The 18,627-nt window shown below is 33.8% G+C and overlaps 1 pseudogene; it reads left to right on the top strand.

Moving 5' to 3' along the window:
* Positions 1 to 13,871: 13,871 nt before the first annotated feature.
* On the top strand, positions 13,872 to 14,080 carry LOC132002529 (SNRPN upstream reading frame protein-like; annotated as a pseudogene).
* Positions 14,081 to 18,627: the final 4,547 nt, after the last annotated feature.

Raw genomic sequence — 18,627 nt, 5'->3', positions numbered from 1 at the left:
AAAAAAAAAAAAAAAAAAAGAAAGAAAGAAATGTGTGTTAAAGTCTGTTAGAATTTATTTTGCATTTCTACCAGCAAAGCACATTTAGAAAATAGGAAACCAGGTTCTTCTCTTTTATTTATTGCAGCCCACTAAAGATCATCAGCGAGAGAATACTGTATGCTATTTCAATTACATTTATTTTTATCTTATTAGCAGGAATATTGATTCTTCAAGGAAGTGGCTCACATTCCATTTTACAGTGACCTGAAATAAATGATAAGCATTCAGTTATTAATCCCAATGGGTAATTTGCTTGTGAATTACTTTTTTTTTTCTTTTTCTTTTTAATAATGACTATCACTTCAAAAGTAAATCTGGTTCAAGGACTGGGAAGTTTTCCACTCAAGAAGACTGAGAAGGTTCAGGAAAGATGGCAGAGACCTTTAGTGGTAGCTATTAGCTGAAAGTTTTTTCTATCCCAAAACAGCCCTCTGGGTCCTAATGTAATCTGCAGTCTACATTCCTTCAATTCATCTGGTTGCTTTGTTCTTGATAGGAGATGACAGGGGCCTCTGTTATATATGAGATAATTCAACTTTTAGGATTAATTAAAATGTGACCATCAGAAGCTAGGTTTGAGGTTTTAATACTAATTAGAAAAACACATGATTTTCTAAGGAATAGGCTGAAGTCTGCCTAGACCCTAGGTCCGAAAGTTTATTTATTGTGATATCCTCTTTGGTTGAAATTTTACTTCTTTTAGACCTCTGACTTAGTGCAAATATGCACAAATGTTATGATAGTAGAAAATATTTTAAGAGTTAGAAATATTTTAATAAAAAAAGGAAAGGACTTATTTCATAGCAAATGAGGTTTTTAAACTTCTCTGCCCCCTTGATCATGGAAAGACTCAAGTGCCTCTAAATAGAGACCTAACAATGTCTACCAGAGAAAAAGATTGAAACAAATGATAACTTAAAGGGGTAAGTGGGAACATTGTAACATACTTTTTACGTGGAATAATATAATTCACAGACAACTTAAAAAACATGCTTTGTATTGGACATACTTACCACCTATTTCATGTTAGATTGTAGTGGCACTTTTCTTTCTTTACTGTCCATTAGGAGGAGGGCCGTTGAAAGGTATCGGGAAAGGAGGGCAATACCTCCACCATGGAAATCTTGGATCCAGGAATGGTGGATATGGGCCAAATGGGCCATAGAACGGGGAAGGTGATTCATTGCTTCCACTGGCCTGTTGAAAGGAATTGAAAAGGCTTGTTTTACTCTTTATGACTGAAAGAGGTAAAATAACCTTTTAACATGGGTCTTCACTTTTAAGGAGAGGTTTTAGAAATTCTGGGATCATTTGCCTTTTCTATACATACAATAAGCAGGGGTTAATTAATGTACATCATTTTAGAAAATTTTAGGAAATTACTTCGAGATACCCATATCTTTGTACTTTTCTACTCATAGCCCAGTTTTATGATAACTGCTTTTAACTTTAAGACCAAGAGGGAGGAGGATTGATGAGGTGACATCATATTTCTCCCTTTGCTTTTATATAAGATCTTTACCCAAACCCTGTGTTAGATACAGTCTCCTCTTCATCTCTTTTCATTCTTTCCTCTTTCCGCCTCTGTCTTCTGTCTATATCCCTATCAGTTTTGGTATCTTTAACACTGTTTATAGTTTTGACTCCAAAATAATGCTTCCTTCCATATAAGATTTCTAGGAGTACAAATGAATCCCTAAACAAGAACCCCCCTCTTCAAATTTTATTTTCTTTTTCTTAAAAATTTTTGATTAACTGTTTAGACCAAAATAATCCTTTAGTGAATTTGTCCCTGGTGGGATCATCAGAGCTGGTCCACATCTCCTAATTCTTAAGTTTTAATTATTGTTATTATATTTTTACTTTTTCTAGAATGAGTTTTGTAGAGTTAAGCAGAGTGGAGGCATGAACAATTATGAGCCTCTATTGGGTTAAATAATTTTAACAAAAATATAATAACCCTGTTATCACAAAGTGATTCAAGTTTTAGTTTGGGTCCCACTCTTACCTGAGATGCTGATAAAATTCCCTTTTTACAAACAAATATCAAATTCTTGAAGTTTATTCTGTGGAGTGCTAATAATACCTAAACTCTTTACGGTTTTCTCTAGAATATGAGAAGGTTGGATAAAGGAATTTAAACCACAGTTACGGATATTTTACATGGAAATCTTACACGGAAAAAGAGAAAATATAACTTACACTTCGTTCTTCTCTTTCCTGGTTTTCAGAGACCTAAAACTCAAACAGTGAATTTAGTTCAACTCATGTTGATAAAACATGCAAACTGAGAAATAGATGTATTATGTGTGAAGGAAATAATTTATCTACTACCTAATATTATTTTATACTATCCATTTTTTAAATCTAGAATCTGAGTGTCTAGAAAATATAGTAACCATTTTTCTGCAGAGTGTCAGTATATTTTCTAAATGATTAAAATTCACTACTACAAACTATATAGAATTGAAGTGAGCACAGAACAATATATGATTTACAGTATTTTCTAGAATATCATGTTAAAGGGGCAGACATTAGGCATGTTTATAAAGTAGAAATACAGCATGTGGAGGAAAAAAAAATCCCTAAGATTCATGAATTAGAAAAAAAAATCATAAATACTCTGGAATATAGAAATGGATACTTACCGGGATACCAGCAGTTACTGCCAAGATGACTGTGATCAGAAGGAGAACTTTCATCTTACTCAGAAACATCCTAGAAGTTGGGAGAAGACAAAATATTAGCGTCAATTTGGAAGATCCAGCTCTAGTACAGATTATGTTCTAACAACTCCTTGGCTTGGGTAAATTCTTTAATCTTAGGGTATCAATCTATTTATTAATGGAGTACATTGTTGTTTGGATAAAATCAAAGGTACTTTGCAACTTTATAACTATGTTACATGAATCTTTTAAAAATAAATTTTGCATGTCATTTCAGAATAATCTCTTTATATGGTCATAGTTTCTGGAATGAAATACAGCCTCAGGGTATACAGAGAATGGTATCGTGGGGGTAGGCAGTTATTTACTGAGCTCAGGAAGTTCAAAACAATGTAATAATGACTATGAAATTAACATAGGTGACACAAATTTGATTTGGTTCTCAGGCAACTCCCAAAATTCCATGCTGTTTAGAGGGTTCTATTTTTGACATTTGGGAAAGGACATTTCCAAAGCATTTCATTTTATATTTTAAATTTGATTGTAGCCTCTTTATCTTATGATACAGATTGTTATAATGCACTAATTATAATTGCTAGTAAATTTTTGAGAAAAATGAGTTAAATTATTTCTACAATTTTAGGTCAACACATTACAAAGTTTTCTGAAGATTATTTAATTTAAACTTTTACATTCAGGAAAATGTCAATTGCCCATGTTATTATTATTATTTTGGGGTGTTTCAAGGTCATTAATGGAGATGCTAGGGGGATTTAATCACCTCCTGATGCTTCCTAAATATCTATGAGACAAAAGAACAAAATATAAAAGAAAAATTATAATCAAGTTTTGAACTCTGTCTCTTTTTTTAGTTCATATTAATAAAAAATCAAATTGGGATTTAAAAAAATACCAAATGAATGTTACGATTATAATAAGATAAAGGATTAAAATTCCAGTGAAGCTCAGAATTCTATAGAAAGACTGGCAGAACAGGCAATTTTACACACATACACGCACACACACATACTCCTCACAGACATAAATAAACACACACAGAGCGTATCTTCTCAGGCTGAAGCATTATACTAGGTACTGTCAGGGGTAAAATATTAAAGCATAATACCCCAAATGATTATTTAATTACTAAGTTTACAAAATCAAACAACAATTGTGTACAGTTTGAGTAATTTTAATTTTGACATTTTTTTTTCATTTTATTTCTTTTCAGTGTTCCAGAATTCATTGTTTATGCACCATACCCAGTGCTCCATGCAATATGTGCCCTCCTAATACCCCCCCACACGCTCTCCCAACCCACCTCCCTCCCCTCCAAAACCCTCAGTTTGTTTCTCAGAGTCCACAATCTCTCATAGTTTGTCTACCCCTCCAATTTCCCCCGACTCACCTCTCCTCTCCATCTCCCAATGTCCTCCGTTACAGGACATGTCTGTCTATCTATCTATCTATCTACCTGTCATCTATCCTAGTTCACAATATTTTAGAGCTCTCTTACCTCTCAGACTTTGCAACCAGTTCCTTCTCTTGGATATCTTGTAAGAAACAGGCAGTGTCTGGCCCAGGAATATTACAGCTATTATATATACTCAGAAGTGAATGGAATGGAGAAGTTTGTGGCTTGAAGGCCTCTCCCTGGGATCAGTTATTAATCAGTTGAATCATCAGCTATCACAATGTGTTGAAATTGAGAAATAAGCAACATTTACAGTTTCATCGAAACTTTAGATGAGTGACTACCAGATACATCTATCTGTGGTTTCTTTTCAAATTTTATTCATGTATATTCAGAGCTTTTTGTTTCACACGATGTTTCCCCATGCTCTTATTTTTTAAAAACTTAATTTCCATAATTAAAAATATTTCATAAACATCCTATTGGCATTGATTATGATTTATTGGAAAACATATTTGGTAGTATAATTTTAAGAAAATAAAGAGTATTAAGGAACACCTGGATTGCCTCAGTTAGTTAAGCATCAGACTCTTGATTTCAGCCGAGGCCATGATCTCGGGGTTTATGGGACCGAGCCCCACATTGACTATGCTGAGTGTGGAACCTGCTTAAGATTCTTTCTCCATCTCCTTCTGCCTCTCTCCTGCTCTCTCTCTCTCTCGCAAATAAATAAATCTTTTAAAAAATAAAGTGACTCTAAAACTAATTATCTCTGGAACTGGTAATGAAGTGAAATGAAATTTATAAAAGTCATCATGGTGTCTGACTTCACAAGTGATGGTTTCACAAACATAAGGGCTGAAGCTTTGAGTAAGTGAGACCTATTCCTGCCACACATCTTCAGGGTTCCATAGATAATTATGTTCCTCAGCTAATGTAAAGGTGTATGAAGATACATTACATAGTAATTGGAACCAGATTAGGGGCTTCCTATGTTAGTTAAGTCTGAATGTAAGTAGTGGAATTTTGAAACCGAGCATTATCAGGAGGGAATGATTGTTCTTTCTGATCAGTGATCTAATTTCACCCTCCACATCAACCCACCAAGCTCTGAAAAGCTGCAATTCTGGATAAATTCAGGCCATAGAAGCAGTCTTACTTTCATGTGTTAAATCTTATGTTCAAATGACTAGAATCTAATAAACAGAAAAGAGCTCTGCCTAAAAGAGCAAAAATTATATATACAAAAATTCCCTCTGCAATGTCTTCAGCATGTGGTTCTTTCAAAGGGCAAGGTTAACCTAGGGAAGAGCAACTAGGATGTTTTGCTTAGAAAGGATGTTTGGCTTTCAGAAGCTGGACAGGTTGGGGGTACCTGGGTGGCTCAGTGGGTTAAAGCCTCTGCCTTCGGCTAAGGTCATGATCCCCTGGGATCTAGCGACACATCAGGCTCTCTGCTCAGCAGGGAGCCTGCTTCCTCCTCTTTCTCTGCCTGCCTCTCTGCCTACTTGTGATCTCTGTCTGTCAAATAAATAAATAAATAAATAAATAAATCTTAAAAAAAAGTTTAAAAAATTTAGAAAAAAGAAGCTGGACAGGTTATCATATGAAAGGGAGCTTAGGTTTATTTTTTTATTTTTGGGCGGTTATCAGATGGCAGAAGAAAATGAATATATCAAGATATTAATATGAAAACAACCAAAATACCCATTGATGGATGAAAGGATTCAGAAGATGTGATTTGTGTGTGTACACACACACACACACACACACACACACACACACACACACACAATGGAAACTACTTGGCCACACAAAAAAAATGAACTCTTGTATGGATTGACCTTGAGGGTATTATGTTGATACAAGTTAGGCAGAGAAAGACAAATACCTGTGATTTCACATATACGTGGAATCTAAAAAACAAGCCAACAAACAAAATAAAATCAAACAGAAGCAGAGAACAGCTTGGTGATTGCCAGAGAGGAGTGGCATTGGAGGGTGGGCAAAATGGGAGATGGGGTTCAAGAGGCACAAACCTCTAGTCATAAAATAAATAAGTGATGAGAACGTAATGTACAGCATAGTGACTACAGTCAATAATATTGCACGGTATCTTACATAACTTAATATGGTGATGGGGAAGCTAGGCTTACTGTGGTGATTAGTTTGCAGTATATACAAATACTGAATCATTAGATTTTACACCTGAAACTAGTATGTCAATTATGCTTCAAAAAATATTAAAAATAATCTGTAAGGAAAAACGTTTTGAAAGTTAAAAAGACCTATCTACCTCCAGGTATTCAAGGAGATGTAGAGTAACTATAGGCTATGGTGTAGGAAACAGAGATTTTGGAATGGTTAGATGACCTCTCTTGTACCTTTTCAATTATAACACTCAGACTGGGTGGTAAGTGGAGATGAGAATACCTACGGGAACAGGTTTAGGAGTTAATGCAATAAAAAAAAGCCCCTAGGCTTATTCTCATTAAAGGATTACAATTAGTGGTAGGGAAATGCACATTTTACGCCACCCTATGAGAAGACTTATCAATGGATTAACTCAGTAAGAAGCAGAGATACCTACTTCCACATCTTGTGGCTCACAAAGTTTGTAGAAATTCAATACATACACATTCTTTAGGCATTTCTGTTCTCTCTTTTCTTGTCATTGAAAACCATAAGAAATGACTATAAGAAATAACCTTTGATAGACTTGCATACATATCTGGTACTCAAGAGGAATTTTTTATTTGAAAAAAGACTGTGACATTTTACTTCTAAGAGAATGGATGCAGATAAATCTCTGAGTTATCTTCAAAGCCTGTAAGTGTTATATATTCAGCTTGAAGTGTCCCTAGTGACTATGATTCCTGCAAAAGAATTAGAATCCTATTGTCAAATGTTGTAGAATCTCAGTGGTTGTCAGTTCCACAATCTGCAATGCACACATAACTTTCAGTTTTGAAAAGGAAGGTGGTCATAGAGTTCTCATGCCTGAAGTCAGCACCAGCAAGTGCCAGAGTCATGGCCAGACAGCCCTGCGACCACCATACTGTTCCTAGGAGTGGGTCTAGCTTACCATGGCACAAATTATATGCTTAAGAAATACTTATTGAGTGAATAATTTAGGCTCATTAGAAGTTGCTTTGGATACTTCTTTATGCTCTTTTTCAGTCATAACAGCTTGAAACTCAAAAGACCGATAGCTGAAAAGCTCCATTAACTGTCCCCAAACTCATGAGACATGATTTTATCAGCATAATTTGAATTTTATGCCAAATTCTATGGATAATTTGATATTTCTCACATGACTCAAATGATGGAAATTGCCATATTTGAAATATATTACAAAAAGCTTAGGTAGCCATTCTGCCTGCAAAATATGTTACCTTATTTTCCTCAGAATCAAACCAATTTTGGTTAAATACAAAATTTTAAAATGAATGACTTCCTTCTATGAACTATTACATTTTTCCTAAAATGTTTGAATAAAACCTAAATATTTTGGTACAAATCATGGTTTACAGTGCTGCTACCCTGTCTGTGTTACACAGAGCTCTGTAGATACTGCCTGTGGTTTCTCCTAATAGACATTTCCCCCTGATACATGCTCTTCATGCAGAGATTAAGAAAGTGGCCTGTAGAATCATGAATCCAGGATTTGAATCATGCCTTTCCAATTACTTGGGCAAATCGGTTAACCTTTTATAACCACCCATTTACTCAGCATTAAAAAAATATTAACAACATTTTTCCTGTTTGTCTCCTAGCTTAAAAAATATAAATAAAAATCATGTTTTCTATGTGGCAGCATATTGAAATCAAAAGTTTTGAATTTGAACCACTTGTTTCCTTCAGGTGTATATCTGATCACCATGTTCATGGTCCAGAGTTTCAAGTTTTTTCCCCCTTTATTTTTCTCTCTGAATTATTAAAATATGAGAAGCCTTTTGTATTTAATAGAGGCTCTAATTACACTAAGTTCTAAGGGATATAGTATAATTAGAAAATGTTCTATTAGTTTACATTATTTAAGGTAACATTATCAGAAAATGCTGATGTGTTAGAAGCTAACAAATGCTTTATATTAATACTTTATATTCATTATAGTCCTATAGGATAAACTCTGTAATTATCCCCATTTTACAGATGAGGAAAGTGCAGCTTGGAAAGTTAGATTTCAAAAAAAGAAAGAAAACAAAAAGAAAAAAGAAAGAAAGTCACTTAACGCAAATCTAGGAAACTGTGGAACTGGAATGAAGAGTTGTTTCCTAACCATAACACAAGTAACAAGAAATGAATTAGAGGAAAAATCCACTTAGTGAATTACAAGGTGGCTATAGAGATTTTAAATAGCTATATAATCTGTAATTTAATTAATTAATTTATTATGTATTTATTTATTTAAAGATTTTGTTTATTTATCAGACAGAGTGAACATTCAGGAAGAGTGGCTTGTGGAGGAGAAGCAGGATCCCCGCTGAGCGGGGAGCCCAGTGTGGGACTCAATCCCAGGACGCTGGGTCATGACCTGAGTCAAAGGCAGATGCTTAAATGACTGAGCCACCCAGGTGCCCCTAATCTGTAATTTTAAAAATTGTTTTTATATAAGAAGTGGTTATATGCCAACCCCTTTGGATATTAGGCTACAACATATAACAAAGATGGTCTTTTAATTTTATATACTTAAAAGTATAACTGTATGTTCAAAAAGATAACTTTGATATGGACAAGGGAAGTTTTGAATCAGCCACAAAAATAATTTTTATAACTGGACAACCTTGAAGGCAAATGTTAAACTGTTTTTAAGATATATCAAATATACATAATTCTTAATGGAAATTGATATGATAATCAAAATGTGTTGATGGCATTTTCATGTCTAATTTTTTGAGAAAATAAGTAAACAAGGCTGCTCATCTGCTGGCTTTTGCCATTTAAGGTATGAAATTATCAATGGAGGAAATTAGGTTGTGTTCAAACTAAGTTATAGTCATTAATTTACTAATTTATTAAGCATTTATTTTGCTGTAGCAACAATCAGGCACTGTGGAAGTCACAGGCACTCTGGTACTCGGTAGCAAAGACACTGTTCATGGCTTACTAGAGCTTACAGCTTGTTAGACAAAATACAAGTAAGTAGAATTTATAAATGAAATGATTAAGGGAATATGGATATTGTAGAACTACAGAACAGGCACCCCAGGCTAATATAAATGATTTATGAAAGAGTAAACCAGAAAAAATAAAGACCTAAGTGATACAATATTAGCCAAATGAAGAAAAGGAAGAGTAATATTCCAGGGAGAGGGAACAGAGTGTGAAATTTTAGATATCAAGGGCTCATGGCATATTTTATGAAATGTAAAGAGGTTTATTTTGGCTGGAATATAATGATCAAAGTGTTTATGACTGATATATTAGCAGGACCAAGTAATATGAACCTTTAAGCCAATTAAGAGAGTTTGGTGTTTAAGTAGAGACCAATGGGAAGGTGTTGCGTGGTTTTAAGCAAAGGAGTAACATGATAGAGGTTCCTTTTTTGAATGAACACTCTGTTTTGGTGGAAACTAATATGGAACTGATAATATATTAATCTTCATAAGAGATTATTATGGCCCTCAGGAAGGCAGAGACAGTAAAGATAAAGATATTCAAAGATATTTATGATGGAAAATCTGAAGAATATAAACTTTACCTTCTGTGACAGAAAAGTTTATATTGAACTAAACCTCCTCCTAATACAATTATATAAATTCTGGATATAATATGAAAAACAGTAGTTGGAAGGCATTGGTGAGTGACCAAAGCAGGTAGAAACTTAAGGAAATTAGACTCTTCCAAGAAAGATTGAATATACATTTAAATCACTTTTCCCTCATAGACACTCTTCATCTGCAGGGTGTGGGGTTGGAGGCTTCCTGAGTAAGGAAGTGATAGTCTCTGAGACATCAGAGAAGGGAGTTTGGGGATGCCAAAGTGGGGAAGTCCCATAATGAAGGGAATGTCTGAAGTGGAATCCTCAAAATAGGTATATAAAGTCTTCCTCATTTCTTGGCTGACTACTAAAATATGCCTATGCAAAGCAAGACATCAAGGATCCCAGGGAAAAACAATAGCTGGAAAGTTGAAGAGCAGAGTAGAGATTTCAGCAACTTCCTTTTGTGGTGGACTTGAGTTAGGAATTAAAAGTTCCATTACTTAGAGGAGATTGATAAATACCATAAGTTTTCTATTCAAATACTGTAAGGGCAAGCCATAGGTGTAAATACCATGTTGATAGGACTTAGTTTTGCCCTAGCCCTGAAGATAAAAGTGAAATGAATTTATGAATGTTAAAGAAAAAAAAGCCTCCACTAAACCAGTGTGGATCCTCCACTGTATTAACTATATTAGCACAAAATTCATTCTTCAAGGGAATATAACAAAAGGTAGAGCCTCTATTATATATCATTTACAAAGTCAACATATAATGAAAAGATTACTAAGTATGCAGAAAAAATCCAAATTATATTACTCAGAGTTTTCCAGAGAAATTGAACCAGTATAATATATCTCTTTTCTGTATCTACAGTAGATCCTCAATCAACATGGGTCCACTTAAATGTGAATTTTTTTAATAGCAAAGTACTGTAAATGTATTTTCTCTTCCATATGGTTTTCTTAATAACATTTTTTTTCTGTTGTTTATTGTAAAAATACAATAAATAATACATATAACATACAAAATATGCCCTACTTAGGTTATCAGTAAGGCTTCTGGTCAACAATAGGCTATTAGTAGTTAAGTTTTTGGGAAGCCAAAATCATATATGAATTTTTTACTGTGGGTGGGGTTGACACCCCAACCCTCATGTTGTTCAGGAATCAACTGTGTATCTAAATCTATATATCTTTAATGAGAATTATTATGAGAAATTGACTCAAGTCCCACAATCTATCATGTGCAAGCTGGAGACCCAGGATTGCAGTGGTGTAATTCAGTTTCGGTCCAAAGGCCTGAGAACCAGGAGAACCCATGGTAGAAGTACCAGTTTAAGAAACAGAAGATGAAATGAGATGTCCCAGTTTAAGGAGTGAGGCAGAAAAAAGGGGAAAATTCCTCTTCATTCTGTCTTTTGTTCTATTCAGGCCCTTACTGACTTGGATGCTGCCTACCTACATTGGGCAAGGTAATCTACTTCACTGAGTCTACCAATTTAAATGCTAATCTCTTCCAAAAACACCTTCACAGACACACCCAGTAACATTTAATCTTAGTGCTCTGTGGCTAGTTAAAATGACACATAGATTAACCACTACACAAGGAAATGTTACCCATTCTCAAAAGTAAAATCAATCAGTAGACCCACAGATGAGTTGGGAGTTGAAATAAACTGGTAAGGATTTTAAAATAACTATAATTGAACATGTTGGAGATTTATGGGAATATGATTAAAATATTGACTGAAAGGTTTAGTAATTTCTGGAGAGGTAAAAAAGAAAATTGCTAAAAAATCAAATAGTAATCCAAGACCTTAAAATTTAAAAAAAACTTAAAAACTCAATGGATGATATTAATAGCAAAAGCAGATTGACTGTAATTGATAAAAGGACCAGTGATCAATAGAAAATTTCCAAACTGAACAACTGAGAAAACTAAAATTAGCAAAGGCTCACTGATCTGAGGAAGAGTATCAAGTAATCTAATATGTATGTTATTGAAGTTCTAGAATGAGAGAAGAGAGAAAATGGAACAGAAAAATAGTCAAAGAAATACTGAGAAGATATTTCCAAATTTTATCAAAAATCAATGCAGATCCAAGAAACTCAGTGCAACAGGAAGGTGGGTTAATACAAAAGTAACTACATTTAAGTCTGCTGCAGTCAGGTGCTAATACCAAAGATAAAAAGAGAATCTTCCAAGCAGCTTAAGGAAAGAAAGACATATTGCATATTAAGGAAACATCATAAATGATAGCTGATTTTTCACCTGAACCAATGGAAGCTAAAAGATAATGTAATAGGCATTGAGTGGCTCAGTCGGTTAAGTGTCTGCCTTCAGCTTCAGTCATGATCCCAGGGATCCAGTCCCACATCATGCTCTCTGCTCAGTGGGGAGTCTGCTTCTACCTCTACCCCTCACTCTTTTTTTTTTTTTAAGATTATTTATTTATTTATTTGACAGAGAGAGAGAGATCACAAGTAGGCAGAGAGGCAGGCAGAGAGAGAGAGAGAGGAGGAAGCAGGCTCCCTGTTGAGCAGAGAGCTCGATGTGGGACTCGATCCCAGGACCCTGAGATCATGACCTGAGCCGAAGGCAGCGGCTTAACCCACTGAGCCACCCAGGCGCCCAACCCCTCACTCTTGTTTGTGATCTCTCTCTCTTAAATAAATAAATAAAATCTTTAAAAAAAAATGTAATGTGTTTAAAATGTGAAAAGGAAAAAAAAAATATCAATTTAGAATTCGACATCCAGAAAAGATAATCTATAAAAATGTGGACATGTAAACATGATATACACATGTATTCCATTATAAAGGAATTTTTAGGTTATAAAAACCGAAGGAATTCACAGTAACCAGACACAAATTGAATAAACTTTAAAGAAGGTTGAAGCTAAAGTGAGACTACACCAGGTGAAAATTCAGATCTATAGGAAGGAAGTAAGGAAGAGCACTGAAATTACTGTGTAAGTAAATATAGGTGTGTCATTTTCCTTTTTAAAATGCTTTAAGAGTTAATAGACATATAACTTAAATGCTTTAAGAGTTAATAGACATATGTGGACGCAAAATATATGAAAGTATTAGCACAAAAGACAGTAGAATGTAAATAGTATTATATAAATTGTACTATAATTGTGTTACAGGAAAAGAGGTAGTATATGAATTCTACATAGCCCATGATGAGTTAAGGATGTATAATATAATCCTCAAAGAAAACCCTAAATGATATGAAATTTTTAAGCTAAAAACCCAATCAAGGAGATAGAAAGGAAAAATAATAATATGGGTTTAATTTAAAAAACAGAGGGGAAACACCATAGGAGAAAACAAAAAACAAGTGAGTAGAATTAATCCCAGTCATTATCAACAAATTCACTACATTTGAATGGACTAAATATTCCAACTACAGGATAAACTTTGAGGCTGGATAATAAAGCAAGAGCCAACTAACTGTGTGTTGTTTATAAGAAACATACTTTAAATATAAAGACATAGCTGAAAGTAAAAGGATGGTAGAGCATGTATCATGTAAACACTAAGCATAATAAACTGGTATATCTTCATTTAATATTAGACAAAGTAAGGTTCAAAATATGATGTAGTATTGGAGATAGTTAGGGTCATGACATAATTAAAAGATCAATCCCTCAAGAAAATATGAGTCCCAGATGTTTATGCATCTAAAATCAGAGGTTCAAAATATGTGAAGCAAAAATCGACAGAAGCAGGGAAGAATAAACAAATCAGCCATCACAGCTGGACATTTTCACATCTGTTTTAATTGTCAAAATATAGGAAATTTGAATGAAACAATCAACCAAATTGATCTACTGGCATTTATAGAACATGGGACCCAGGAACTGCATTATATATATTATTTTTAAGTGCACAGACAATAATCATTAAGACAGACCATAGTTTGAGGCAGTGACTGTAACAATAAATTTTAAAGGAGTAAAATGATATAAAATGTCTGGTAGAGGGAACAACTGCTGGGTATGTGTAATGTTCTGTTCTGAGGAGCAGCCAGCAGCATGACAGAGTGGGCCAGGCAACGCTTACACTTGAGGTGGACTGTGGAACAAAGATGGAACTTCAAGTCACACGTAGAAGGACATCCTTACTGAGCAACCAAGAGTGTCAGCTGTACCCAAGGTGATCTCAGCAACAGCAAGTACCTGTGGTGGATTTCCAGGTGGAGCTAAGACAGTCATTCTCAGCTGAGACACCAAGAGATGGTTGAAGCAGTGTTGGAGTATCCAGGTAGGTGGTTTCTAAGGGGAAAACCAGGTTAGAGCTGATGCAGTCATGGTCAGTAATAAAGAAGGAACGGGGTGTTTACAGGCAACTTAATTGTTTGGGATATGTTCAAAGAATTTTTTTTTCCTTAAAAATTTCACATGATAAACATATTACAGAAAACTTTAAAAAAATAAAAGAACAGGACCTTGATGTTCTTACCCTGACACTTTTGTCTATTATTTTGCTGTCATTGTTGTGCATGCCTTTTATGCATACTTAATTTCTGTTGAGTTTCAAATTAACGTTATGTGAATGTACTTCATTATAAATGTCTGCTGAATATCCTGCTAATGAATGTTTTGCAGTTCCCTTTTGTGGGGAGACTTCTTTTGTTTTCTTTTTTTTTTTTTTTTCTGGTAGTTTGATAAAGTTTCTGTGAATTGCTATGCATAACAGGATCATTTCCTTAGATAAGCAGGTATGAAATAAATTGAATCAAGGAATGTAAACTTAAGGTACATTTTATAAATTATATTGCAAAGTACTGTATTAGTCTCTCTGTTGCTTTGAGAAAATGGACTGCTAGTTGCAATACACTTTCACTGCATTAGTTGTTTTAATTATGTATCATTTGTGCCTACTGAGTTATATATAAATACATCAAATTCATTATCAAAATGATGTGAAATACTTTCCCATGCTTATTTACTAACTATTCCTTTTATGTTTAGTCTTTTTCTCACTTCTTTTGTTTTCAACAATGTATTTGAATCAGCTAACAATATAATAAAAATATTTATAGAAAGAATATATTTCCTGATTTCAATTTTAAAATTAATAATAAAATATACTAAAAATACTCAAACATTTAGATACTTAAAACCATTTCTTGATAATGCATGAATTAAAAAAGAAAGGAATGATTAGAATTTTATATCTTTAACATATGTATATAAGAATAAAAGAAATGTTTACAATCAGTGATCTAAGTTAGGGGTTGGCAAATTATAGCCTGAGGGTCAAATATAGCCCACGTTTGCTTTTGTCAATGAAGTTTTATTGAATCACAGCTATACCCAGTCATAGACATTACATCTAAAGCCAATGTAAGAAGAAATAAAAAATTGAGACAACCTTGTATTTAATAAAATATAATTAAAAACTTTCACTTAAAAAAAGCTCTGGGCCCAAATGGCTTTACTGGTGAATTCTATCAAACATTTAAAGAAGAAAGAATACCAATAACATACAGGCTGACTCAGGAAGAACAGAATTTCCAAACTCTTATTATGAAACCAGCAAAAACTCAATATTTAAACTGCCAAAGATATTATAAGAAAAGAAAATTGCCAACTAATAGCATTCATGGACAGAAAAGTAAAAATCATTCATAGAATATTACTGGGTTAAACCCAGTGATTAGAGAAAAAGCTCTCTAAAGGCCTGATATTTACAGGAATCTATTTTAGATCTCTTTTCAAGTCAGCATGATTATATATAAACTTTGTTTAAACCAAAAGCCTGATTTATGGCCCACCAAACATACAAACATACACTTAATAAATGAGTAGCCTAAAGGAAAACCATCTAGTCCTTAAGATACTGATCAATGCAGTCCTTGACATTAAAGAGTTATTCCTACCTATATGTTAATCTATAATCTTTTGAGCATTTATAAGATGTGAGAAGGCATATTATCTTGTAAAACTGTTCATTCTCTGAAGCACTTCCATCCCTGTGAAGAGCATGTTTCCTGGGCAGGTGTCTTAACTTAAGCTCTTAAATAAAACTCTCTTTCTTACTTTTAGAGATTCTAAACAGTTTGTTCATTTTGTGTTGATACCAGCAATATTTTAAAAAGATATTGCATTACAACAAATTCTTTCTTTTTTTTTAGGAATGTAAGGTTGATTCAACATTAAAAAATTAAACTTTGTAATTCACCATATAACCAACTCAAAGGGAAAATTAATATTATTTCAGTAAATCATTTGACAAAAGTTTCAGCTAAACATAATAAAAATTCTCACCAATTGAGAAATAAAAGGATTTCTACAATCTGATAAAGGTAATTTATGGGAAATGCACAACAGACTTAATTGTGAAATAATAATTGCTTTCTCCCTAATATAAGGGACAGTGGAAACATGTCCACTTTTATTTCTCTGCTCACCACTACAGTGGATACCCTAGTCAGTATAACAAGGTAAGAAGAATAATTGCAAACATATAAATTATATAGACACAAGTAAAATTACTTTTATTTCCAGAAAAATATATAATTTTTTGATAGAAAAAGATATGGAACTCACAATGTATTTACAGAAACTAAAAAATGTATTTAGTACAATCATATCATACAAGTGAAATGTATAAAAATCAACTGCCTTTCTACATACTGAGAAAGGAAAATGAAATTTAGGAACATAAAATATTCAGAAATAAATTTAACAAATATTACAAAGACTCCACATTGAGAGACACAGTACACTTCAGAGATACACTTAAAAAGACCTAAGTAAATAAATATATACAATGTTCATGAATTGAAACACTCAATATTGTCAAGATATCAAGTCTGTACTAATTGATTTGGGAATTCAGCACAATCCCACTAAAATTTTAGCATGGTAGATGTTGGTAAAATCATTCTAAAATTCACATGGAAATGCAAAAGGTGTAAAATTATAGTAATCAATACCATGTAGTATTGATGCAAAAACAGAAAAAGCATTAAATGTAATAGAGTCCAAAACAGACACAGATAAAGCCAATTGATTTCAGTAAAGATTCCAAGGCAACTCAATTAGAAAATGGTAGTCTTTTTTTTTTTTTTTTTTTTTTTAAGATTTATTTATTTATTTATTTATTTGACACAGAGAGAGACATCACAAGTAGTCAGAGAAGTAGGCAGCGAGAGAGCGGGAAGCAGGCTCCCTGTTGAGCAGAGAGCCTGTTGTGGGGCTCGATCCCAGGGCTCTGAGATCATGACTGGGGCCGAAGGCAGAGGCTCAACCCCCTGAGCCACCCAGGTGCCCCGAAAATGGTAGTCTTTTAAAATGATTCTGTATAACATCAGCTAGGTCTCTGTGTGAAAATATATATATATATTCTTGGCTCAATATTCATACTCTACACAAAAAATGATAGCTACAGACCTAAATAATATAAAAGCTATAGGATTTAAAATTCTGTAAGAGAACATAGGAACATATATTCATTACTTTGGAGTAGGTACAGATTTCTTTAATAGGACATAAGAGACACTAATCTTTGAAAACTTGACAAATTGAACCAATCAAATTAAAAGATGTGTTTTTTAAAAACCCCATTAAGAAATGAAAAGATAAGCTACACAATGGGAAGTATTCAAAATACATTTATTTGTCAAAATATGTTCATCCATAATATATTAAAAACTCATAAAATTCAATCATAAAAAGTCAACAAAAGAATATAATTTTTGGAAATGAAGATACACAAATGGTCTGCAAGCACAGAAACACTATATTGGTCGTGAGGCAAATGCAAGTTAAAACCATGAGATGCTTCTTCATACTTGTTAAAATAGCTAACGTTAAAATGACAGACAATTTTGAACTATTTACAATTTTAGATTAGCTGTAGACTTTGCTATTTAATAGATTAGTTTGAGATATAGATGCAGGAGTCAGTGGTCTTGTATAAATACTTTTTAAAGTAAAAATAATATTCATGACAATGTTCATGCAGCAACTTTTGAGAGGAAGGGATGGAAGTCATACTGCATGAAGATTAACCTCTGAAATGATGTGTGACCAAAGAGCAATTCACAAAGATGATTTTCTTTTTTTAAGATTTTATTTATTTATTTGACAGACAGAGATCACCAGTAGGCAGAGAGGCAGGCGGAGAGAGAGGGGGAAGCAGGCTTCCCACCAAGCAGAGAGCCCGATGTGGGGCTCGATCCCAGGACCCTGAGATCAGGACCTGAGTTGAAGGCAGAAGCTTAACTCACTGAGCCCCCCAGGTGGCCCTGAAGATTATTTTTTTTTAAAAAAGATGATTGTAAGTGTTGGCCAGAAGGTGGAGAAACTGGAATTATGACACATTGCTTAATCAGAGTATAAAATGGTACACCCATATTGGAAAATGCTTACCAGTTATTTATAACATACACTTACTCTATGATTTTCCTCTCCTTCTTGGTATTTATTCAAGAGAAATGAAAATAAACATTCATGAAAGGAATTGTATAAGAACAGTCACAGCAGCTTTATTTGTAATGTTCAGTAATTAGGAAAAACCCAAATGTTCTTTTATAAGAGAATGAATAGGGGGCGCCTGGGTGGCTCAGTGGGTTAAGCCGCTGCCTTCAGCTCAGGTCATGATCTCAGGGTCCTGGGATCGAGTCCCGCATCGGGCTCTCTGCTTGGCAGGGAGCCTGCTTCCCTCTCTCTCTCTCTCTGCCTGCCTCTCTGTGTATTTGTGATTTCTCTCTGTCAAATAAATAAATAAAATCTTAAAAAAAAAAAAAAAAAAGAGAATGAATAAACTAACTGGTACTTC

Source organism: Mustela nigripes, chromosome 1 (assembly GCF_022355385.1).
Source record: "Mustela nigripes isolate SB6536 chromosome 1, MUSNIG.SB6536, whole genome shotgun sequence".
Classification (NCBI taxonomy): Eukaryota; Metazoa; Chordata; class Mammalia; order Carnivora; family Mustelidae; genus Mustela; species Mustela nigripes.
Note: the sequence above shows the minus strand (reverse complement) of the source record. Positions and strands in the feature narration are given on the sequence as shown.